Below are 26,871 nucleotides of genomic sequence, written 5' to 3'. Positions count from 1 at the left end.
TCTTTTTTGTATCAACCTATAACCCTCATTTCTCCCACTATCTGCTTCCTCTCCTGTCTCAGAATCCTGGGAGATACTGGATAAAAATCACCAGTGTCCCAGAATTAGGAAAAAACAAGCAGTGCCTTTCAGACATTGTTGAAAATGCAATTCCTAATAATGAATACTTTTTAGGTTCTGCTTAGAACACTCATATATATAGTAACAATACTTGCTCTTACTATTAGGTTGGTGCAAAAGTAATTGCAGTTTCGGCCATTAAACGTAATGGCAGGAAAAGTAATGCATTAAATGTAATAGCAGAAAGTGCAATTACTTTTGCACCAGCCTAATAAGTGTGATGAACTCTAATATTTGTTATTCTTTTCTGTTGTATTTCATTTTATTTCATTATTTTATTTCAAAATTCTCTTTTGGATGTTCTAAATTAATTTCACAGCTCATGAAGGGGATGCAACTTACAGTTTCAAAACACTGGCTTTGAGCAGTGCATCTTGGACTTTAATGTGTGCACACAAATCACCTTGGGATGCTGATAAGTGGCAGATTCTGATTCTGTAAGTCCTGGGTGGGACCCACGATTCTGCATGTCTAACAAGCTCCCATGGGATCCTGATGCCGTGTGTCTACAGACCACACTTTGAGCCCCCCTGTTCTCCAGCACAAGGATTGTTCAGCACCATGGACAGGAGGCAAACCTGTGCCTGCTCCCCTATCCCCAGCCAAACAACAAACCTATGCCTCACCCTGTGTTTGACCTCTCTGCAAGACATGTGGCAACAGTTGATGAGGAAGCAAAGGAACTTTCCAGGGGCCATGTGATGTTGCAGAATGCTCTTTTTCTCTTTTCTACACAGAGGGGGCCTTCTGGTCTTGAGCGGTGAACCTCTGGGAGCAGGGCCCCAGCTGAGGAGTAGGGGACAGGTACAGGATCCAGGGAGCTCTGCTCGTGAGAATCAGTCCAGCTCTTCTCATTTCCCTCTTGAGTGCCCTGGTTTGCTCCAGTTCCTGCCTGGTGACTCACTGCAGCTCTGCCTTTATTTGGGGCCTTACAGTAAAGGCTCAGAATGCCCTTCTCGCAGATCCTTTTTTCTAGTAAACTCCTACTCCCACGCTATTACTCAGCTTAAATAATAAGGCGTTATCTGTGCCTTCATCTGTGTTCCTACCACCCTCTGTGCATAACTCTGTTAGAACCCTAAGCATATATATTATTAAAAACATCTATGTGTTTATGTCTTCCCAAAAATCAGCCAGCTGTTCTTGGCCCTGGCCACATTAGAATCACCTGAGAAGTTTCTGCCAAATACTGAAACCCAGGCCTCACACAGACCAGTTAAATCAGAGTTTCTGGGTATGGAGCCAGGGCACCAGTATTTTTTAAAGTTTTCTAAGTGACTGTGATGTGTAGCCAAGGCTGAGAATCACTGCATTACCCTGTGAGCTCCATGAGCATATGGATTATGTCTTACTCCCCTTTTCTACCCCTCTTCCTCTTCCTCCTCCAAAAGTCATCTAGCACCTTGCAAAATGTCCTAGACTCCCATAAAGCATCTAACAAATAAGTAACTAATATGACTAGCCAAACTTTCTCTGGCACCTATTGTATGCCGGGAACCAAAGACTGACATTTATCTGTGTAACCACGAGTACTCACAACAGAACTGTGAGGTAGATCTTATTTTCCCCTGTTGGGGTCTGCGCTAGATCCAGGGTTGTGCTGGAGCTGGTTGGAACTGGCACCACCAGACTTCCCGGCCCCAACTTCCGGTCAGTGAGACTCAACACCACAGGTAAACTCAATTCATTTATCTCCACCATCCATTTTTCTAGAGTTGCAGGGAAGACATAAAACTCTTATTAATATTATTATAGCATACATTTCTAAAAATAACAGCAGCCCCAGTTAAATGCCTTCTGTTTGCCAGGCACTATGCTTAGTGATTAGTACCCATTGCCTTTATTATTCACTTGAGTTTCATGGTGACACCACGAGGCAGGCATTATCATTCCTACTTTGCAGATGAGAAAATGGAGGCTTAGAGAGGCTAAGTAGCTCTTGCAAGGCCACACATTCTGAAAGTGGCTGAGCTGGATTTGAACCCAGGCCTTCATGACTGCAAATCCAGTCCTCCTTAACAGCTCTGCACATTCTGTACTTGCAAACATGATTATCTCATTAGATTCTCAGAGCTCAACAGGGAGATGAATGATGGGTTTAGAAGAAAGGCTTGGGCTGCAGAGTGGAGGATGGATGGGAGAAAGGATTGGCCACCGGGGAGTAGAGAACATAAATGGAGTCTCCACAGACCAGAAGGATTTCACGTCGAAACTGGAAATGGCCCTGCCTTTACTCCCCTCCCCAGAACTCCAGTAATCTTAGTATCTGTCCCAAGACAGTGGGGAGATGAGTCCGAGGCAGGGCCATTACTCTGCCTGCTTGCAGAGGGAAACAGAAGAGCCTCTGTTGTCACCGCTGGAGCTCGGTGATGATAGATGGAGGCCATTTGTTGAGCCTGAAGCCATCATTCATGGAGGACAATGGCCTGCTGGGACCCAACACACTTGGAGAAGAGCGTGAAGCAGACAGAAGCAGGATTATGTGAAGCAAAGTCAAAGGAAATTTGTTAGCAGTCTGATTTCCAGATCCTTGAAATCAGCAGGAATGGAGCTCTTTCTGTGAAAGAGTTATTAGCAAGTGTATTTAGAGCTAAGGAAAGTTCACTAGCTTTCTGGTGTCCATTACCAGCAAACATTGGAAATGATTGTGTAGGATTTAGCAAAGGATTATCCTTTTGGAGAACATGACATGGGATGTATTTTGGCAGGAAAGGAGAGTCTGATGCATGTGTTTTGGCATGCTTTGTTGGGGAGACCTGGATCGGAATCTTCAGAACCCTCAGCTGGAGTTGTCTTTGTCTGCAGCCCTGCTCCCTTTGCACAAGGTCTGGGAATAAATAAGTGAAAGGATTAATTTCACTTGGCTTTGGAATAGCATTCTCAAACACTAGAAACTCCCTTCCATTTTGTAATCTGAGGAAAAGTGAATGTTGCATGCCTGAAAGTGGGTCTTAGAGTAGTAAAAACAACTGAAGTCGGAGAAGTATGATGCAAGATGTACTTCCTTGCCTTCTGTTTTTAGGTCAGGGAGCATCACCAGACAGACAAGCTGATTATTTCTGACAGTGACTAGGGATGGGGTTTCCTGGAAGCCTTAATGAATGTAGAATTAGGTGGGCAGCGAATCCTGATGGAAACAAAGCACACAGCCTTCCCGTGTCAGCTTACTACTAAGAATGGAGTGAGTAGCTTGCCCTGGCAGGGAAGGCTCTGTGGAGTGGAGATTGTGCATCTCATTAAGAGAAAGGAACAGCCCACTTCAGAATATCCTAGTGGCAGGCTTGGCAGGGGTTGGATCCACTCTGCAGGCGCCCATTCCATCTTGCATCTCACCACGACTGGTGGCAGCCTTCCAACCAAGAAGTGTTGGGAACACATGCTAATTGAGTGCTTGCTAGCTGCCTGGTTCTTTGCTAGGCACTGAGGCTATAAAGGTGAATGAATTCAGAGGTGGTATTTATTGCTCAGTGGTTAAGAACACGGTTGCTAGAACAACATGGTCTGGATTCAAGCAGAAGCTCTGTCACTTGCTCAACCTTGGATGTGTCACCTGACCTCTCTATGACTTGACTTCTTCATCTGAAGAATGGGAATCATTATAGGACATACTTTCATAGGGAGGCTGTGCACCTTAAATATGCTAATATATGTAAGGTATTAAGTAAGCTAATGCATGCAAAGCATTTGCAATAATGCCTGATACATAGTAAGCATTATATACCTGGTTTTTTCTGCAATTATTTTTATGAATTAGGCAAATATTTACTGAAATCTCCCTTATGTCGAGCCCTTTGCTGGATGCCAGGGCCATGGCAGTGAGCAGACATGGTCCGTTCCCTCCTTGGCTCACAGTGTTGAGGGGCAAGCCACATAAATGACTACTCTACGTGGCAGGAAGTGATATGTCCTCTGAGAATGATTCAGATGGAGTCCTGTGGGGAGCTGTAGATGGGAGAGAACAAGGCCAGCTTAATAGAGAAGCTTTCCTGGAGGAGGGAGCTCTTCCTGTGGGTTTTGAAGGCTAGGAGGAATTCCTCACATGAAGATAGCAGGGTGAGGGTCTGCACCAGCCCTGCCTTGGAGGCTCTCCTCCTTGTGAGTATGTGGAGGCCTTGAACGGTTCAGAGACTCATTCAGGACCCTGCAGCAAATAAAACCATCCCAGGGAAAAAGAAAATCAAAATTGTGGCCACTTATCTGAACATCACGGAATTCCAAGAAGGCTGCAAGGGCTTAAGTTGCAGGGCAATGTTTCACACAGGTGGGCAGGGGTAGAACCTGGAAGGATTTGGATTGCTCTAAAAGAGGAACAGCATGAGCAAAGGTGTAGAGGCAGGGATGGGCAGAACCTGTCTAGAGAAGGGTGAGCAGATGTGTGTGGAGGCCACCATGTACACACTAGGAGGGAGGTTCATAGGAGAGTCATGAAGGTTAAGCTCAAGGGCTGGGCTTTAGTCTGTAAACCAGAAAGAGGCACATAAATTTGATTTCGCTTTGAAGATTTTTATGGACTCATAAAAAACTGTATATTGTGGGCTTGTAAAATATCAGCCCAATCTGCAAACTAGGATTCACAAAGTACGACGGAGGCAAAGCCTGAGGAAACAAGTAGCACATCCGCTGTGTCTGTTCCCTTCAATGCCCCAGCTGCCCCCAGCACTTAGCCTCCAATGGCTCTGAGGTGAGTGCCATAGGGAACCAGGGAGACCAGCATTTAATGGGCAGACACTGTGCTGGCTACCTGACCTGTGTCACCGTCATCGCAGAAGTCCTGTGAGGCATAGGCACAGAAACCAAGCATCAGAGAGGTTAGGTGGGTTTGAGATTTCATTCTCTCTGACTCCAAGCCTCTGCCTCATCCATTTAGGATACAAGGGAATTCAGTGTACTAATTATTGTTGGATGCAGGATTTTGTCCAGTCAGAAGCTAGAAATGCCCTATGTACACTCTGAGCAGTCAGAATGGTTTCCATTGTGTTAGCCGTGACATTCGCAAGACCCGTCTTGTCCCATCTTGCTGCTATTTGAATCGTTAGTATTAGGCTGATGAAGGAATGAATTAACCTGAAGACTTTCATCTCCAAGCACTCACTCTCTAAACCAAAGTTTTCTAGGGGTAACACAGAAATGTAACTAATGTTTAAATAATAATTTATTTTTTAAAAAAGGCTGAACAGAACCCTCTCCTGCCCACTTAGTTGCTGTAGTGAGTGGGGGCTTCAGGCTTCTCTGTTTTTGCATTTTATTTCTTTTCCTAGAAAGCATCAGCCATCCCCCATAATCATCCCCTCTTCCCAAGCCCCAGACCTGTGTCAGTGGCAGGGCTGGAAAAACAGGACTCAGAGTGAGGGGGATGGGGAAATAATTTATTCCAAGCTCCCCTGCCTCAGCTGCTCTATGCCTGGGACAAGCCATGGTCTAGAACAGGCAGGATGAAAGCTGCCCATTGTTAACTACAGGGCAACTTTGATTGAGTGGAAAGAACTCTGAAGTTATGTGGCTTAGATTCAGTCCTGCCTTCTCTTCTCTTCTTCTGGCCATGGGTGTTATTCAGCCACCTGTAAAACAGGCGTATCGTATCTTCTTCAGAAGCTAGGGAATTCAGGGAGGCCATATGAGTGCTTATTCAGGCTAGAGCCTGGCACCTATTGGACCCCCAAAACAACTTATTTTGCTGCTCTCCTTTATTCACAAGATAGATATCATCCTTATCAGAGTTTTGGCTGGCCTTTGGTATGATAGGCCAAAGTCTTATTATCTTAGACTTGGGACCATTTGACATGTTAACTTAATATCAAGATGGTGTCTGGTGAGCTATTCCATGGCAGTCTTTGCTTGCAACCTCCTTATGCCACTGAGAGAGGGAACTGACATCAGGCATTGTTCTTCATTTTATTTGGCCTCTGTTTCATTTGGCATCTGTTTCTAGAGTACCTCCTTTGTGCCGGGGCCTGTGCTGGGCCCTGGGTAGACTGAGCTGGCTAAGGCAGGACCCTGCGTCAGGGGTTTGGGAGTGGCAGACACACCGACAGTGGTAATTCCATGTGGCATGTGTTGCTGGAGCCGGAGACACAGGGGCTGAGGTGCTGAGCAGCACCACATCCACCCCTGCCTGGAAGGGTCAGGACGGGCTCCCACAGGCAGACCCAGATTATCTTGGCAGTCAAGTCTGACATGGCCAGAGATGGGGGAACAGCATGGGCAGCAGCACTGGGTTGGGGAGAGGATGGCACATTCTGGAAACTGTGAGTGGATTTGTGAGCTTCTTCAGGTGAGGAAACCGATGCTATAAGAAATCAGAAGTATCTAATGAATCTTGGGAAGTCTTGTCTTTTCTCTGGGCCTGTTTCTCTATCCTCCAAATGAGGGCCCCTTCCAGCCCCAGTGAGCCACGATTCTCTAAGTCTATGGCTCACAGCCTGCAACTCAGTATGAAGCCGACTTGGATCTCTGCCTGCTTATCTTATCTTCCTATTTATATTTGGAAACCTGCTTCTTCTTCATCTGTTAGAATTGCCTACAGTACACACCCTGGGAATGTCTCTGTTTACCTTGATGTGCTATGAGCACGATCCAGGGTTATTAATAAAACCAGGCAATCCCCCAGAAGCCAAGGGCTGGAGCACAAATGTGTGGCTAACTTTCTTGTCTGGGAGGCCTTGGTGGCTATCACAAGAATGCCCACCCTGTATGGGCCCCATCTGACCTCCAGGGCCAGGATGGGATGAGGACCCTCTTGGCCTGTATGGGAAAAACACTGACCTGCTTCATCTTTTCCTTCCCAAGGCAATGAAATTTGCCTACCTGTAAACCCAAGGGGCTGCAAACTGACAGCATATAGATATGTTTTGGGGCTCACATTCTGTTTTTAATACCAAAGAATTTAATATAGAAACAAGGACATTTTACCAAACATGTGGACTTCCACCATCTCTTAGAAAGTCAGATTTGTTAACACTGGGCTCGCCATCCTCCACTGGTGGTGAGTGGATGCCCCTCTTTTCAGAAGGGCATGAGTTCTAGAGTTTACCATAGTCGCCACCCCTCCTTATTGTCTTATCTCTATAGGCATTCTGCTTTGCCACTCTGAGCTTCATATCCTTTGGTTTCTCATCAGATAGTGCATAATAATTACTTGCCTGTTACTGATATACCCAAGTACAGAGCACTGTCCAGGTAACAAGGCCCTTTCCTGCTCCTTTTCTCATTCCGCCCTCACAGCAGCTTGCAAAAGTGGGTGTGGTTATTCCCATTTTATGGGTGAGGAAACTAAGGCCCAGAGAAGTGAAATGATTGTTCTGTGGGTCTCGCACTCAGGAGGTGGCTCTGCAGAGTGGGTGGCATGGCCTGGGAGGCAGCAGGGGCCTGTGCTAGCCTCGAGTTAACTCTAACGTGCCGTGTAGCCCTGTGCAAGCCCCTGCCCCTTTGGGAGTTCAAGTTTCCTCTTCTGTAAAGTGAGGTCACTGCTGTCAATTAGAGGTTGGTAATGTGAGCATGTGGCTGGGAAAAAATAACTGAAAGTTACCATTTTCTCCCACTGTGAATATGGTTAATAAACCACAATAGCATTAGCAATCTCTGGGACTTTGTTACCAGGAGGAATCAGATATTTTTGTATCCCATTATAGTTGTTGCAGATACCTCAAAATATCACTTACACTCATCACTACCTCAAGGTTATGATAGTTAATAGACCTGCCGTTAGATCTTGTTATGACTGAAAAAAAAGGAAGAAAAATCTAACTGTCTCACAGATTTCTCATTTTAACATTTTGATAGCTATTTGAATATAATCGGTTTTCTTTGTAATCTTATTTTCATTTTATGAATTTAGAAACATTTCTCTGAGAAAGGGTTTGTAAGTTTCAAAAGGTCCATGGGAAAAAAAGGCGAAGGCCCTTGATCTCTAGGCTGCCCAAACTCCTGGGACTCCAGACTCCTTGAGGATTAGGCCCGTGGCTCCTCATTCAGTGCCAAGCTCTGCCTCCGGCCTCTCCACCCAGCCTGAGCCACCTTCTTACCAGTAGCAGCTTCTGAGGCAATTCCCTGGGCCCTGTGCAGCCTGGTTGGCATTCAGTTACATCAGACCAACATCTCCCAATTGTTGGTGGCTGAAGCTGTCTGAGAAGCCCAGGATGGGGTAGGAAGAGAGGGAGTGCAGGCTCCTGCCGTCCCACTGGCCTTGGCTCCAAGTTGAGGTCTCCCGTGTGGGACAGCACGGTGCTGCTCAGATCTCTAGGTCTCCATATCCTCTCAGTTTTCATCCTCCCCACCTGGCAGATCCTTGGTGGGGAATCTTGGATCTGGGGGGCCTGGGCAATTCTTGTTCTTTTGCAGAGAAGGCAGCTGAGACACAGAGAGAGCAAAAAGCCCAGGGTCACGCAGAATGGAGTGTTTGAGGAAAGGAAAGAATGGCAGAGCAAAAGGAAATGGGGCTGCTGAGAGTGGCTGAGCCATGCTGGGGCCTGTCACCAGGGCTGGGGTCACATCTTCTATGAGGACGAGTGCAGGGAGACTTGTTGGGAGGCCATTGTGGAAGCTCAGGTGAGAGATGACTATGGCTTGAATAGGGTAGTAGAAACAGAGATGGTGAGAAGTGGACAGAATTGGGAGAGATTGAGGAGTTAGAACCAGCAGGACTCAAAGATGGCTTAGATCTAGGGGGTTCAGTGCAGGAGAGAGGGGTGTCAGGAGTGACCTAGGTTTCTAGCTTGTGCGGCCGGTGGAAGATGGCATCACTTATTGAGATGGGGATCAGCAGAAGAGGGCCCTTTGGAGAGAAACCGTGAGGATTGGGTTGTTGGCGCTCTGAGTTTGAGGTGAACAAGTGGGCCCAAGCACCACAACACGTGCTTCTAGTTCCCGCTGCCACTCTGTGCATCTGGGGCAATTCACATTGCCTCTCTGAGCCTCCATGTCCTCAACTATAAAACTGGGGGAGTAAAACCGACTTTATAGGGTTGTTGTGATGGTTATTATGAACATGGAGTGGAAGCACCTTGCACATTGTAAGTCATCAGTGAGCACAGGTGGTCCAATAGTGGTTGATTTTACTTAAACATATATCCTCAGGAATCTTAAAAGATCCTGTTACAAAGAGGCACATCTGGTACATTTTCTCCCTTATGAAATAAAATTTGGAGTCCACGACTATGGCAGCAGTGGTGGTGATGATGAGTCTAGGTTTTCTTGGCTGTTTGAATGAAGGACATACATCTGCCTCCACCATTTAGGGAGTTAGTATTATACAGGGGGGGCATCATTGGGCTGGAATGCATATATTTGAGTTCCATTTCTGCCTCAGCGGCCTCATGTAGGCCACATAATCCCTCTAAGCCTTGGTTTCTTTGGTTGTAAATGGGCATGGTGATAATATTTGCTTCTGAGGATGGTTATAAAATGCAGACTAAATGGGTGCATGTAGAGTTCATATAATGCACATTACCAGGGGCATAGTTGGTACTGAATGAAAATTACTGTCTTGCTCCTTATGTGACCATTTCTTGCCTTAGGGAAGAAAATAGAAAGTGACCTCAGGCCCTTCCCAGCACGACCTCAGCCCACCTATCTTGCCCTGGTCTTCTCTCACCTCCTTTCCTTCCTGTGGTCTAGCCACCACAGGCAACAGCACTTTCCCCACACACCTTCCCTCGGCCTAAATGCCCCTTTCTCATCCTTTGACTATCAAGGGCCTTCTTAGTCTCCAGGCCCAGGAAAGTGTGCTCTTCTCCTATAAAGCTTTTCTGATGCTGCCAAGGAGGATCCCTGGCCCTGTCTCCCATATCCCTGAGTGGAACACTGTCACTCAGCCCTCTCTTGAGCACTTTCCAGCGCTCAGCTTTGGGTTACAGAACAGCTGTGTCTCTTTTACTATAAAGCTCGTGTGCCTTGTCTCTTACAGTGTCATACAACCCTCAAAGATGAGCACAGGATCCACACAAAAACATCATTTAACTGCATGGAATTGAATTAATTGAACTGGTACAGGCTAGGGCAGCAGCTCAGTCACCCTGTCCGTGGCTCCAGACTCGAGTGGTACAGGGATCAGAGGGCCTGAAGCAGAGGAGCCCCTGCGCCAGCAGAGTCAGAGAGGAACAGCTTGGGTGGATGGTTTTGCAGTTGGTTCCTGAAAGGACCCTCCGCAGGTCGGCTCTGAGGTAGCCAGGCCCACAGCCTTCAGGAATTGGGCTGCTGTGGCCAGGATGCTAGAAGTTGCCGGCAAGGGTGACCAGTGGCTTCACAAATGAAGTTGGGGACCCTTTCCTTGGGCCTAGATCAGCCTCGGCTCTGCAGCTCTGTCCCAGCTTCCCTCCTAGCCTCATCCCTCTAGTCTGTCTCGAATGCAGCCAGAGTGATTATCTCAAGGACAAATCTGGCCTTCTCTTTACCCAGCTTAAAAGCCTTTGGTGGATGACCGCATTGCTAGAAGCTGGCCCCTGAGCCCTTTGTAGTCCCTGTGCTCGGTCAGAGGTTCCGCATCTCCTTCTAAAGCTTGTACTTCTCAGGATGTATCTACGTGTTAAGCCTCTTGCCACAGACCTTTTGTTTTGAAAAGATTGTGCTCATGAGTCTCCCTTGAAGTCTGTCTTGCCCATTCCATCCCGGTAGAGTTGACCTCTTCCTCACTGGATCCCACTATAGATAACAGGCTTCCCATCCACCAGTAACACTTTGGACCTTTTTAGTACAGTGAGCATGTCTTATTAACCATGATTAGTAGTAGAAATGGTAAAAGCAGTGAGTATTCTTAAGGACTGACTTGAAGGCCTCAGCTAGATGTTTGAGAAATGCTAATTCTCACATCAGCTCTGAAAGGCTGGGATAAAGATCTTCACTTTGCAGATAAAGAAGCTGATGCTCAGAGGACTTAAGTAACTTTCTCAGTGTCACACAACTTACATGAGTCAGAGCTGGGATTTGACCATGGATCAGGCCCATGCTCTTTTCACTCTTCCCAGCCACCAATTGTAATCTGAGTCTGACGTTCACAGTAAGCAATCAACATTGCTTGTTAAATGGAAGAGGGTGAGTAGAAAGTTGCTGAGTGGAGAATTTTCTCTTTCAAGAAGAGCTGACTTCCTTGTTTTTGTTTTTCTACTAAAAAGGCTTTCTCACATGGTTCTGTGGGCCTGGTTGAAAAGAAGTGACAGTATGAGGCAACCTCTTAGATTGTTCTTAGACTTTCCATGTTTTTAGGTAAATAAGAAAATCTGTTATTTCTGCTGCACAACACAGAAAACCATCTCACTCTGAAAGGAAGTTGATGCAGAATGTCTTCAGCTGGGGAGCACCTGCAGAGGAGGCAGCTGTGATGAGAGCACCCAGAGGAGGATACAGCTGGTCTTTGGAGGCCAGTTAATACATTAGGACTTCACTTTTGGCCCCACTAAGCCACGGTAGGTTGGTAGGTTGTTGAGGCTGAGGTCCTGTGGCTGCAGTACAGTGTTCCCATCCTATATTGCTTCACACCACCATGACTGCTCTCAAAAATGATACCTAAACAAGAGGGAGGGAGAAAGGACAAAATCTTTGACTCTGAAGAAAACCAAAGTGAGCATGTTTCAAGGACCTGATCAGCAGTGGATGTCCAGGGGGGAAAATCCAAGGCCTGATAATTAATGATAAAGCTGGAATTGACAGACCATGGTCCCTGGAGGAGAGCTCATCTTTACTCAGACATCCAGTGGCAATGCAAGCAACTCAGCTTAGATCAACAGACTTTCCTGAGATTGGCTTTCGCACCTCAAGAGTAGATACTTCCATCTCAAGAAGGATCTCTGAGCCATACTTCCAGCTCAAGAAGCATCTCTGAGCCTTAGGATTCCTGGAACTTTGTGAGCAGGGACAGCAGAGACTTCCAGAAAGAAGACATTAGCTTGCACCTTCTCTAGCCCTTCTTTGCTAAGTTACTGGGACCTTTCCCTTGCAGGTTGTGACCCACTTAGCCCTAGAGTCCACCTTGATACAGTGAGACACCCAGTGGAAGCCTCAGCCCTCCTGGTAGGTGAAGCCTCGAGGTTCAGATGCCCTTCTTCCAACCCTTTTCCCAAAGTACCCAGGGCTTACCAGGCTATCTCATATTCCATTCCCACTCCTACCATATTAGCCCAACACACACAACTGGGCTTCTGCCCTGGTTTCCTGTTCAGATCCTTGGTTCCTGCCTGGAACTGGAAGACTCTTTTGAACTTCAGTGAGCTTGGATGGCTTCTTAACACGCTACCAGCCCAAACCCCATCCCAATCACCCCAGCTGCCTGGGGACCTATTTGAGTAGGCCAGCCATCCATCATTAATAAAAATAAATCGTGATTATTAGTAACTAAAATTTATAGTAACTCATTAAATGATTATTATGATGATTGATAGTCTAATGGTTTAGAGCATGACTTCTGGAGCCAAACTTCCTGGGTTCAAATTCCTGGCTCCAACATTTATTTTGCGACTTCAGGCAATTTTGTTAGCCTCTCACTACCCCCAGTTTCTATCTATAATATGAGGCAAATAATAGTACTTAACTCATGGAATTATTTATAAGGGTTAAATGAGTTAATATTTGTAAAGTGCTTAGGACAATGTCTGGCACACAGTAAATACTTTATTGTTAGCTAAGATTATCACAGTCTAGCAATTAGAATAATATTCACCAACATTTGTTGAGCCTTTACTAGGTCATAGACACATAAGCACTGCAGCAACCCAGGGGTAGGTACTTTTACTATCCCCACATGTCAAATGAAAACACAGAGGCTTAGGGAGGTTAAATATGCCACCCAAGTTCACCCAGAGAGGAGGAAATAGAACCAGGGGTAAAACCCAAACTCTGATTCCACAGCCAATGCAACATTTAACAAAGACCTAGTAGACCTCACCAGTTATTCCAGTTCCTCTTCCTGGAATCTTTAGCTATATAGAGGGATGCTTAAATAAAAGGAATCTTGAAGCAGATTCTTGAAGCAGAATCTTGAAGAGAGGAGGCTTCAGACACAGGCAAGGCCAAGACCATTTACTGCCTATTGGTCTTGTCTTGCCAACTAAAACCTAATTTCTTCCAGGGCAGGAAATGAGCTTTTATTCTTATCCTGTGCCTCCTTGGCATGAATGAGTTCCTAAGCCCTCCATAATAGGCCCCAGCAAATATCTGACCTGCTGACCTCCTTCTACTCCTTGAACTAGTATGTTAGTGGCCTAAGATGACCAAAGTGAGGGCATCAACACCTTACATGCAACTGATCATTATGCCTAAGGTGCTTTTTGGTGAGTTTGAGAAGAGTCCAAATTAAGTCAAGGAAATGGTGGCTCTACACCGCAGCCTGATCTCTGACTTACATCCTGGAGACCCTATAGGAAAGTGGGGAAATACAATTTCAGTTAATTCGGTGAACTAAATGCTGAATTGAGGACAAGGTGAACTCAGGGAACAGGGAAGATATGTGGCTAGAGAAGTACTGAGCCTCTCTGACCAACAATCAATTCAAGAAAGTAACTTAAGAAAATATTCATAAATATAGCTATTGATCTATAGAGAACCATCAAGTCAATAATGCTAGTAATGCAAATTGGTTTTAAAATGTTGAGAGAGAAGGCAGTGAATTAGATATAATTTGGTATACTATATTAGATATAATATATAATTTGAAATTAAGTCCACTTAAGAGGCATTCACTGAATGGAGGCAAAACATAGGGTGGAGAGAGGAAGGAGCTGCAGAAAAGCATGAGACACGGACTTTTTGAGATACTTTCACCCTAGTGTACTTGCGGCTGCCCAAGCCAGAGCTTTGAGTTTTGTACATGGAGAGAAAAGGAACAGTCCTTCTTGAATAGGCTTAAATTAGACCCTGCACATTTGAAGACAGGACTGGTTTGTCACTGGAGCTGCTTTCTGTGTGAAGACCTGTGTTAATTTCTTATGAAAACCTAGAGGTGATTTGCTTGATCCTTGAAATAGATAGGTTATTTAAATATTTTTAATATATATTTTTAAAGAAAGTAATCCAGTAAGTATTTATTGAGTGCCTAGAATGTGCCAAGTACCATGCTAAATTCTGGATAGACAGTGGTAGACAGGAGAGACCAAGTCTCTGTCCTGATTGTATTAGTCCGTTCTCGCACTGCTACAAAGAAATACCTGAGACTGCGTAATTTATAAAGAAAAGAGGTTTAATTGACTCACATTCTGCAGGCAGTACAGGAAGCATGACAGCATCTGCTGGGCTTCTGGGGAGACCTCAGGAAACTTACCATCATGGCGGAAGGCAAAGGGGAAGCCGATACTTCACATGACTGGAGCAGGAGGAAGAAGAGGGAGCAAGGGGGGTGATGCCAAGAGAACTCACTTGTCATCAAGAGAACAGTACTAAGAGGATAGTGTTAAACCATTCAAGAGAATCCACCCCATGATCCAATCACCTTTCACTAGGCCCCGCCTGTGGCATTGGGGATTACAATACGACATGAGATTTGGGTGAGGACTCAGATCCAAACCATGTCATTCATAGAGCATACAGCCTGGTTCTCATTAAACCAACCGTGCCAAACAGTGCTTAAGTACAGTTGTGAGATGTGCTGCAAAGGAAACCCTAGTAAATAGTCAGAGGGGCTTATTTAACTTAGGGGCTCAGGGCTTCTCAGAGGAGATGGCATTGGAGTTGAGAAGCCTGAAGAGTTCATTTGGGTCAGCCAGGCAGAGAGGAAAGCAAACAACCTTTCAGCCCGAGGGAGCAGCACCCAGGGTCTTGATATTTGCAAACCTGAAAGGGGGCCAGTGTGGCTCAATTACAGAGACTGTGGGGCAGATGGATGTATCTGCAATACCCGAGCAGTACAGAAGCCAGGTTCTGGAAGCAGCCTTGTGAGGCAAAGCAACACATGAAGGACTTTGGATTTTATCTTTAGTAGAATAGGAAACTGTCAGAAAGTTTTAGGCAGAACAGATAACCCAATTTGCATTTAAAAAATACTTCTGGCTTCAGGTGGTGAGAGAATTGGAGTAGAAGATGTAGGAGACTACTGGGAGGCCACTGCAGAAGTCCCCCAGAGAGATGATGGTGTCATGAATGAGGGCATGGAGATGGAGAGGGAGGGAAAGGAGCCAAATTAAGGTGTATTTAGGAGGTAGAACTGATAGGACTTGGTGATTGATTGGCTGTGAGTAGTGACATGCGGGGGGGTGTCAAAACGGGTACCCAGATTTCTGGTAGGAAACAGGTACCCAGATTTCTGGTGGTGCCCTTTTCTGTGATTAGACATGCTGGAAGCAAGCTAAAAATAATCAGGGTAAAAGACAAATAGCAAACCCTTATGCAGCAACCAGAAAGAGATTAACACCCAAAATGAGTAAAGCATAACGAACATGCAGTTCCCAAAGAAGAAGTGTGATGACCAAGAAACCGAGAGAAAGATGTTTAACTGATATTCAAGAGAGGCAGATTAAAATAATTAGGTACCATTTACCTATCACATCAATAGAGATTTTTTAAAGTATGCTAATGCCTAATATTTATGGGAGTGAGAGGAATTGGCATGCTCATGTACTGCTGGTAAAAATGACAAGTGATACACTCGGGTGAGGAGCAGCTATAATTTTTTAAAATGTTAAGCAATACAGTATAAGCATATAATCAAACAACTCTACAAGAAATATGTACAAAGATATTAGAGTATTTACACTAGTGAAAAATTAGAAACAATGCTATGTCCATCAGTAGGAGATTAATTATAAATCTACGTAACCATTTAAAAGCATGCTATTTTACTAAATTAAAGATAGATTAAAATTAGCTTGTATGGTATGATCCCACCTTGTAAAGCATCTGAATGTACATTGTGTGGATGTCTGTGTGAGTATTCATACAAAAAAGCTTAAAAGGAAATATATCTAAAATCATATTGATGGTGTTAGGTGAGTTTTTATTGTATTTAGTGAATAGTCAGAAAGAAAATACTTTTTTTAAAAAAAGAAAACAATGCATGACTGCAGTGTAACAGAGTCTGCAAAAAGTGTTGCCCTGAGGGAAGCCAGAGGAGGGGGGACTAATTCTGACTCAGGTTGGTGGGAGAAGCCTTCCTGGAAGAGGTGTCATTGGACAGAGAATGAATAGTCAGGGGTCCATTTGTGTTCCTGTTTCTGCATAGTTTGTAGCTCATATTCAGTGCAGAAATGGGGAGCTCAGCAGAAAGCAAGCCCAACCCAGTTCTATGGGACATTCAACCTGTTTCCTCTCTGGTCATAAAAAATTCATGCCAATTAATTTAAAACCAGATGACAGGAAATGGAAGCTTAGAGCTTTAGAAAGACACTAGACAACAGCTTTGATTAGTGTCCAGTATAGTCACTTTGCCACTTTCTCCCACTTCCCCTGACTGGGTTGGGATTTTATACTCATTTGCAGTGGCAATGGCATTCCTGGGTATTAGGTTTTCAGCCTTTTCTATTTCCTCAGTTACTATTTTGGATCGTTGAAGAAAGAATCACGTTCAGTTCATATTTTCAAAATGTGGTTTTAGAAATTATGCAGTTTTATACCAAAGCGTTCTTTTGGGAATGTAAATAAGTATCAATATAATCTAGTCACTTTACGGAAAAGCTGAGGACAATGTAACAAAACAGGATGACCCTGCCTGGATTTGAAAACAACTTAATTGGTGGCCAGATGGCACAGAATTGCATATCTGGGGTCTGAGGATGGGGACAGAAACTGAGTGCGCTCCTGGGGCACTGGGGTGGGTTAGAAGCCGGCAAGCAGAGGCCTGGTCCCGTCTCCTTCAGTTACTAGCTGTGTGACCCTAGTGACTTTCTTGACATAGACTAAGTGTTAGGCATTTTTACGATTTCAGCTTTGAAAGATGAAAGACTTCAGTTCTGAAGTCACAGTGCATTGAAGGACTTCAGACCAGCTCCCCAAAGTGTAGCAGGGGCACCACTGGGAGTTGGCATAGTACATGGATGAGCATTTTCAACTCCAAAACTAATTTATTTTAATAAATTGTGTGTGTGTATGTGTGTATGTGTGTGTGTGTGTGTGTGTGTGGATACAGCACCTCACACCTATGACCTCCTAGATATTGTCCGAATGGTTTCAATGACAAATTCCTTTACGTCGTTAGCAACGTTGTTACAGAACCTATCTTAGTTGCAAGGTTGCTTTTCATAGGAGAGAAAGGGCAGAAATAGAGAGCTGCAGAAACATTTTTTGAAAATTATTTAAAAATATAGTTAAGAAAAAATATGAATTGATTTGGAAAAATTAGTAAATGATAGTAGAGGTGACACATGGATATGGCAAAAATATGAATGGGGTACCAAAATTACAGCATCAGGCCTTAGACGGCTCACTGAGCCTTGCTGAGCTGCAGTTTTCTTCCCTGTAAACTCTCCCAGGGTGGTTATAAGGATCATGAAATCGTATCTGTAGATATTATTAGCTCAATAGCTGTCACATAGTAGGGACTCAAATATATGAGTTTCCTTGTCTTTTCCTTAGCCTTGCTTTTTCAAGTTAAAAAGGGTATCTGTGACCAGCCGGTCCAGTTTCCCTGTTTTTCATATGAGGTAACTGGACCTAGACTAGGGAAAGACCAGTCTGAGGGCTCCAAAAGTTGCTCACTTCTCACTCTTCTGGGCTCAGGTATGGACAGTGCCTGTCAGAGACCTGACCACACACCTGGAAAGGCCTTGGGGAAACTGATGAAAAGGATGGGAAGGAAAATGAGTTAATAAGGGCAATGGTCAACTGTCACGGCCTAACACAGGTGGCAAGAGAGGAAAATCATGACTGGCGTGGTGCTTTTTAATATGGTATATCTTGATAGCCTCTGCTCTGAAAAATGGTAAACTCTATGTATAGAAGGAAAAAAAAAAGAAAAAAAAAACCCAAATTGTTGGACATGAATGTGTTGAGATTGTGGCCCTTTTCTTTGCTTTATTTCTCCTGGTATTTTTAATGGTCTTTTATATTTTGACATCTATGAAAAATAAAAAGTGCCCAAATGATTGGAAGGCTGAATTTTCTGTGCTGAGAGTTGGGCACCATCAGCGAGCGTCCTGCTTGACACATAACTATTAATTATCATGCTTAATTTATTACTGCACTTCATTTGTTAGTTATTTTGCAGCCCCTGACCACTCACAGTTTTCCCAGTTACCTGGAATCATAAGTAGTTGGTAACCAATTCTAGGCATAAAACCGATGATGCGTTTTAGTCCAGCGATCTCAAGGAATTAATTGTGTTTGTCTTCTTGTTTTGCAGATGGAAAAACTGAGAATCAGAGAGGGCTAGTGATCTCTCAGACACTTGGTCAGTAGGTAAGTAATGATGCTGAAAGTGAACCCAAAACAAGATATGCTTCTAGTCTGCACAACCGAACCCCTGCCAGACCCATTGTCCCAGGCTTGTGACTTTTCTGTTTCATGCAATTCAAGTCAGTATTGCACGAGTCAGTAAATAAGATGAGCCAGTTTGAGGCATTTGAGTATTACTTGCACTTGTGGCTTCTGTTTGCTCCCATTGTGGAGTTGACATGTTTAACAGGTGAGTCTGTGAAGTCCTTTTAGGCCATACATGGCCAACATTGGGTCTTTCTCTGGGAATAGTGGGACTTATTGAAAACTGGTCCATGCTGCAGTTGTTGTGACACTCACTCTCCCTTCAATAAACCCAACTGTTTGGTACGTCAAGAACAGAGAGCTCTGGACTAGTGTGGTCAAGAGTTCTGGGCTCAAGTCCTGCAATGACCTGCTCTGTGACCTTAGGCAAGCCACTTAACTCACAGATTCACTCATTCTGCTTTCTTTCTTTCACACTGTTTTTCCCAGGGTATTTAGTCCCAGCCTCGGCGCTGGGCACTGAGAACAAGATAAATACCACATAGGCCTTTGAGGAGTTCACAACCCAATCAGTGAGTTCCTCCATTTTCCCATTATTGTCTCATTATGAGACTTTCTAGCATCTGCTTTGGGGTATACAGTTTGAAGGGTACTTTGTGATCTTTCCCACAACTCTATAATGTAGAAGGAAGTTGTTCCTGCCATTTTGCAAAGGAGAAAACGATGGCTGAAAGAGTGGGCCAAAGACATACCTTGAGTAAGAGTTAGAGCTAGGCTTGAAACCCAGATTTACTAAATCTAAAACATTTGTTTCTAATAACAGCAGACTGTTCCACCTGGTAGTTGTAGCATCTGAATGGTCGTTGTTGCATTCTACCCCTTGGCAGTGAGTATCATGTTGGGGAGATTAGCAGCACTCTGGTGGTGGGATAATTTTCTGCAAGGGATTCTTTTCTGCATCTAGCTGATTGTTCTAGAAAGCAATGTTTTCTCCGCCTGAGAGTGAAGGCAGCTGTGAGCTCGCAGTAAGCTGAGAACCAAGGGAAACCTGCTCCAGGCCCGGGGCTGGCTCTACCAAGTGGCTGGGATTTAGCATATCAAAAGAGAATTCACCATGGGTAGAAGGAGTGACACAGCCCCCCAGCCCCCTTCTTGTGCAGTGACCTTGCTGTAAAACTGCTGCTTTTTTACCAAAGCTTAATGATCCTGGACTCCAAGCATGGTAGCTTCTGCTTTTGCTGAGTTGTCTTGTCTCAAGCAAGACACAGAGAATGCTGTGGATTAGAGGCTATGCTCTTTGTTTATGTGGATCACAACTTCTTGAGGATGAAGCTCTAGGGTTCCCTCAATGTCTGGAATTTCAAAAGGTGGACGAATGACCTCAGTGATCTGGCTTTTCTGTCTTACAATATATGTGTATGTTGCGAATTGTGACCATGGTTGATGTAGATGCACCTAGAATGCTGTAATGTACATGATACGCAGCTTTTGTGGGAATGTGACTGTGAATGTGTGGGGTATGGGATTTTGGGGGAGTGTGTGTGTGTGTGTGTTTAATCCCTAGGAGGCAATTCTTATTAAAAAAAAAAACACTTACGGGTGTAATTTTTCAACAAGACCTAGAAATGGGCTTTTAATAAGCCTCATTAAACTCTTTGATTACTAGGGGAGGCCAATCACTCTTTCATCTTGGCTCAGATCACAGCTCTCCCTTGCCCTCTTCTTTGGGGTCAGACAAAAATGCCTGCTATTCATATTGGTCTCTCCAAAGCCTTTTCCCCTTCACCTGCCCTCTGCAGCCCCCACTCCCACCCCAGTGCTTGTCTGATCTCTTTGCTTCAACCTCAGCACAGACAGTGCTGGTGTCGGGACTGACAGATGATAGCTGCAGGTGCTCCTGGAACCTGAGTGTCCCGTGTCTTCAGTTGTCGCGGCAGGACACTTAGGGTCTTTGTTTAGGAAGCACTTTGAGCTGGGAGAGCTGGGGCTCCTTCCTTTCCCGGGGCGGGGGTCACTTACTACTGCAGGCTCTCAGCAGAATTGTGTGTGTGCAAACCCTTTCCTTTACAGGTTGAGTTTCCCCTTGTCTGACATGGGAGGAGGCGAAGCTCTGTTGAAAGGCAGGTTTTGCTCTGGACTGCCAGCATTCTGCCAGGTCTCCTGAGGAGAGCTGGTTCCCAGAGTGATTATCTTTCCTGAGCCAAGAGCCAGGTGCTCAGTGACAGGAAGAAAGGTAGGCTTAGCAACAGGCTTATCAAGCCCTGCTACAAGAATGTTCATTCGCCTAAACAGGACTGGGTTTGTGCGTTTTTGTTCCTCTCTGGGCGCCGTCTCAGTTCTGGGGCTGGTGTGTTCTGAGCAGGAGTACCTCTGCTGCTTCTCAGAGGCAATGCACTCCCTGGGGTATGGGCTCCTGTCTGCATCATCCTTGTGCATCCCACAGTAGCAGCACGGGGATGAGTGTGCAGAGGGCCAGCCAGTGTTTGTGGTCTACATAGAAGATGCTGGCTCCAGGCAGCAAATGCCCACTTGGGGTACCCATGCTTTGTATAATGGAACACACCTGCATATAAGTCTTGACTTAGCTTCTTTTTTTTTTTTTGAGACAGAGTTTCACTCTTGTCACCCAGGCTGGAGTGCAGTGAAGGGTTCTTGGCTCACTGCAACCTCTACCTCCCAGGTTCAAATGATTCTCCTGCCTCAGCCTCCCAAGCAGCTGGGATTACATGCAACCGCCACCACCCCCAGCTAATTTTTGTATTTTTAGTAGAGACAGGGTTTCACTATGTTGGCCAGGCTTGTCTCAAACTCCTGATCTCAGATGATCTGCCCACCTCATCCTCCCAAAGTGCTGGGATTACAGGCACAAGCCACCGCGCCTGGCCCCCAACTTAGCTTCTTACTGAACCAGCCTACTCACATTCTCTGTGAGATTGCAGAAAACTGATGTTGAGGGTGTATCCTGCACAAGCCTGCTTATTCAAGGGCTAGTGGAGCCTAAAAACCAGCCTGCATTCCACCTGCCAAGCCATGTGTCCCAGAGGGGCTACATCTGCCCAGAAGAAGAGACATCTTTTTCAAATTCAGGTAAAGTCAATAACGGGGCTGGTAGTAGCCTTGTTTCTTTCAGCCTCAATTTCTTCATCATTTATCTAAATAGGCTTTAGGGATGATTTGTGATTATCCATAAAGTATAAGTGACACATAGAGACTGATAAATCATAGTGGTCATTAGTAGCTGTAATTGTAGCAGCAGTAGTAGTAGTAATAATGTCAGTAATGATAATGCCTTATTTTTGTAGTACTTTATATTTTGCAAGGTTCTTTTGTATTTGATTATTTCATTAGCCATGCATTAAAGACAGGACTAGGATTGCTCTCTCTGGGACAAAGAGAAATATGATGTGACTTGCCTACTGTCAGCCCCTGAAGGCCTGACCTGGAGACAGCATAAGCCACCCTGGCAATGATGTGAGGTCAGGGTATGCAAAACTGGGGATGCCTGGGAGAGCTCAGAACCTCTTTCTGCCTACAGGTCCATGCCCATTATCTACCTTGGTCCTGGAGGGCCTGCCCTATTTAGAACATTCTGCCTGGTTCTTGCCAGAAACCCCATTGGTGTGCCAGCCTCTGGTCCCTGTGGCTGCAGTCATTGGCTCAGAACGGGGTCCAAACCGGGTAAGCCATTGAGCATCAGAGTCCTGCCTCACAGCCTAGGTGGACATGTTGCCTGGGCCTTCAAAGCCACCCAGACAGACTCTCTAGGGATGGGGAACAATAGCCATCTCGCATGCATTTTCCAAACACCCCTTAGTCGCTGCACTTCAACTCTAGCCAACAGACATTTATGAAGCACCTACCATATACAAGACACTCTGGTGACATCTTACATACAATTTTTTCCCAACACTTTTTTTCTTTTTTTTTTTTCTTTTTTTTTTTTTAAGGGACAGTGTTTTGCTCTGTCACCCAGGCTGGAGCTCAATAATGTGATCACAGCTCACTGCAGCCTCAAACATCTGGGCTCAAGTGATCTTCCTGCCTCAGCCTCCCGAGTAGCTAGGACCACAGGCATATACCACCATGCCTGGCTAATTGTTTTATTTTTAGTAGAGATGGGGTTTCACTGTGTTGCCAAGTGTGACCCACCATGCCCATCCTATTTTTTCTGACTTCTGTACCTATTTACAAGATGAATAACCAAGTGTCAAAGAGTTAATAAATATGCCAAAGATTTCATAATTATTCAGTGGTAATGCTGGGATTTGAACTCACATATTTAGACTAGAAAGCTTATGTACTTGACTTACATAAAGCATGTAGCACACAGTGGCTAGCAAAAAATGGTTGTCACCCATTAGTGATAGTGTTTTAAAAAGTGATTATTAATAAAGTACTTACCATCCTGCATCCTAACTGCTGGTTCTCCTGTGGTCCTTTCCCATTGGACTGTGAGGTTTCTGAGGGCAGAAACTGGGAGTCTCAGCCTTTAACAGGGTACAGGGTTTATAGCAGCTGATTGATAAGTGAATGACTAACAATATTGAAAATGGCTACATGGCTATTTGCTAGGCATAGTGCTAAGTGCCTTATATATATTATTTTAATTCTCAAAGCAACCCTATAAGATAGATACTATTATTAAAACCATTTTACACTAAAGAAAAGACCTTAAAGAGTTTTGAATAACTTTCCCAGGTTGCATAGCTGGTAAGTGGCTGAGCTGGGAATGGGACCCAGCTTGACTGACGTGAAAGCTTGGTGCTTAATGTCTCACCCAGATATACTGGCCTCCTGCAGGTGTTCCTGCATGTGCCCTAGCCACAGCCAATGCCCATGGCCCCTTCAGAGAATTACTGGGAAGCTGTCATTCAAATCCATTGCCTTCTAATGCAGGGCTATGAGAGGTTTCCATTTAGAAGAGACAAAGCTGGTGAAGGCTGTGAAGCTGTAGTTATGTGTGAAAGACAGCATGAAAAGCCACTGATAGAATTAGCAAGAAAAGGGTGACTTCCTGGGGAACAAACCCAATTTGTAAGACACAAGTAGGGGCAAAATCAGCCTCAAGAGGTACAGTCGTTTGAGCTCCATGGAAAACAGTGGGGAAATGTTTCAGTGGCATTTACTGGGAGTATTTCTTGAGTTTGGCAAGTCCACTACAGCATGCTCATTGGTGGTCGAGGGCAGGAGAAAGGGGAGGTCTTGGTGCATTGCTCTCAAGGGAGGGCTTTTGTTTCTAGTGCCTTCCCCCAAGACCTCATGGACCGTTGACTTGTTTCGTCATGTGGAGCTTCATCTTATGCAAGCTGAAGAAACAGTATGTCGGTTTCATTGCTGCAAGATAATTGACCCCTTGTGACTTCATCCAGAAGGCAGCAGCAACATGTGCTCTTAGTGAAAGAGCAGCAGCTGGGAGACACATTTGAGCTGGGAAAGAGAGGGGCTTGGAGTGGCTCTGGACGACCTGGGCAGGACTAGGATTCTGATCCCTGACTCCTGCCAGCACCAGGGCTCAATTTGCATGAATCAAGGCTGTGTTCTAAGTCCTGGGACTGCAGTGAGGGGTGCTAGTGCCCTCATCTATAAAAGCTAGAACAGGAACAAGTGCTTGGGGAGACTACATATGAATACTCATTGGCAGAGGGAGAAGTATGCTGATTAACAGCACGATGACCTGTCAGAGCCTTCATGGACTTGTCTTTGGGTGGAACCAGGGCTTTGCCCTTTTCGAGGCTGGCCCTGTACACTGGAGTAATAATACTGCGCCTGGAAGCTGGACACTGAAGGCACTTACTTCCCCACCTCCACCCCCTCGGCCCAGCAATGGCTTTTAAATCATGCTCTGCAGAGCCCTGAGAGGTTAATGAAATCCTCTCTGGGATTTCCATAGGAGATAGGCAGATTTTCTGCTGACTTCTAGGCCCTCACCCTGCAGATCCTCTTCTCCCTATTTGCAGGGTGGGCTTCCTTGTTGCTAGGGTGGATGTTTGGCTGGCACACACCCCCATGACCATGCTGTTTGATTGTAGCCGATGTCCATTCTCATTGGCAGTGTGCCTGTACCACAGCAATTATTAAATGTTTTGAATTTCACTCTTGTTTGCAAACCTTCTTTGGACAGAGGAAAACCATGCTGTTCCACGCCAGCTGCATCCTAACTTAGGCACATCATACCAGTGATCAACCTTCAAGCCACTGCTACACAGAACTAAAGCAGTTTTGTTGTCTTTGAAAAGGGTTTTCTGTGCTTCCCCATGCATCCTAGGGTCACAGAGTCACCTGGATGTCACCAATCCACATGGCTATGTGGGGTTTGGCTATTTGTTTACTGCCCATCTGCCCCCACCACCATCACCACTCCACCCAGAGCCACCACAGCAAAAACCCTGGTTTTCTTGCAGTGGCAGATCTGAAAGCTGGAGTTTGTCTTTTCCATCCCAGCCCCTGGCATGTCTCTTTAGGAGGCAGATAGCATGCTTCATTGCCTGCCTGTGGACCTGGCTCCCAGATTCACTCAGCTGTGCCTTTACAAACAAACGAACAGCTCTAAATGAGCAGGATGTGCCAGCTTTTCTGGGAGGATTCCTTATGAGTACCTACTATGTACTTTGCATTCATTCTCTCATTTAAATGTCACATCTTTCCCTGTTTGGTGTCATTCCAGTTGCACAGATGAGGGAACACAGAATAAGCCACTTTCTCAATAATGAGTTTCCCATCAATAAAATGGTCCAAAGAGGAAGAAGACAGTCATTTGTTGTGATGGTATTAGGGATTCTAGCACTGGACAGTTAGATCATCCTCTGGATTACAGGATGCTCATCAGTGCTTGTTCCAGGATCTGATCACCACCGAGATCCCCGGATACTGCAGTGGTACAAAGGGAGGGATGGTGAGGGGAGTTCCCAAGCCACTTCCATTGTTTTCTAGAAATCACACGCTGATTTCTAAGAAAGCAGCAGAGGTAGACACTTTCTGCCTGTGACTGGATTGATCGGATGCCAAAAAACCCAGATTCTAGTCTAGGTTCTGCAATAAGTCTTCTAGGTGACTTGGGAAATCATTTAGCCTTTCAGTTCCTTTTGCTGAAAAGAAATAACAATAACCTTAAAGAGTTGCTATGTTTATAAAATATTACATACAAACAAATTGAAAGCATTATGCCAATGAGAGTTATTAGCACATATTCTTCATCCTCCTACTGATACCTTTGATCTATAATGATTTTAAAAAGTGAGTCACGGATAAATGCTATCTCTTCTAGAGTTGGAGTCTGGGAGGAGAACTGACTGAGAATGAGAGGAATAGAGCCAACCCATCATTTATAGATTAGAGAGCCTCCAAGCCTAACTAAAGTAGAAACTGCTGGGAGCAGTGGCTCATGCCTGTAATCCCAACCCTTTGGGAGGCTGAGGTGGGCAGATCACCTGAGGTCAGGAGTTCAAGACCCGCCTGGCTGACATGGCAAAACCCCATCTCTACTTAAAAAAAAAAAGAAAAAAGAAAAAAGGTAGAAACTTACCTCTAACCTAGGCAAAAGGGAAGAAAGAATTGATAACTTATCTTTGAATTACCTTGCCACCAAGGGAAAAAGAGAAAGCTAATGGATTACAAATTATTCCCCTTGGTTAACGTTGAGTCTTCCTTTGTTGAGGAGTAAGTAAACACAGATGACAAGCTATTAGCTAAGCAGAGAGAGGTATAGGTTGTGCAGGAATGGCAAATACTTGATGTATGAGGTTGAATTCGCCAAAACCAGACTCTAGGACAGAGATTTGCATGCAGAAAGTTTATTGGAGCATGCTCTTAGGATCAGCACCTGTGAGGGAGTAAGGGAAGAAAGGGAGGAGTTGAGCTGCAAAGCAATCACGCAAAAATGTCAGCTGATTCCACAGGGAACTCTGGAGCTGGGATGGTCTTCAGATGTCTCACATTGAGCCAAAGGGAGTTGGCCTTGTTGCCCATTGCAGTGACAGCTGTGGACTGCCCACAGGTGACAGCTCTCTTGGGCTGAAGGCCATTCTTGGAGACTCAACTGATACCTGTCAGCAGCCAACAGCAACAGTCCCTGCAGCTGGAGGAATGAGTGTCTCAGTCCCAAAGAAGGTAGTCAGGGTGGCACATCACAGCATTAACTACATTTGGCCTGTGAGCTGCCATTCTTTTCTCCCACTCCCCTGCAAACACCACTGTTGAAACAACTCTTTACCACTGCATTCAGATGAGGGCTCAGAACTTTTTCAAACACAATACTTTAGATAAACATTATCAATCACCTGGAATTTGCTCATGAAAAAGGATCCTATTTGCTACCTTTGCCCTCTACACGTGTAGGAAACATTTATTGATGGTGTCATAATAAGTCTTGAGTGTTATGATTGCTCTTTCAAGATCAAACAGTTGGCAAACCTTAGACAATTCCCT

At 45.0% G+C, this 26,871-nt stretch overlaps 1 protein-coding gene across 2 annotated transcripts in view; it reads left to right on the top strand.

Moving 5' to 3' along the window:
• TENM4 (teneurin transmembrane protein 4) overlaps positions 1-26,871 on the top strand; it is a 777,096-nt gene that overhangs the window by 123,994 nt on the left and 626,231 nt on the right. For both annotated transcript variants that reach the window (XM_055356895.2, XM_063693427.1), the window contains exon 2: positions 18,371-18,426. The gene's annotated coding sequence lies outside the window, so the exon portion shown is untranslated. The remainder of the gene's footprint in view (positions 1-18,370; positions 18,427-26,871) is intronic.

Source organism: Gorilla gorilla, chromosome 9, assembly GCF_029281585.2.
Source record: "Gorilla gorilla gorilla isolate KB3781 chromosome 9, NHGRI_mGorGor1-v2.1_pri, whole genome shotgun sequence".
Classification (NCBI taxonomy): Eukaryota; Metazoa; Chordata; class Mammalia; order Primates; family Hominidae; genus Gorilla; species Gorilla gorilla.
This window is presented reverse-complemented; position numbering and strand designations above follow the sequence as displayed.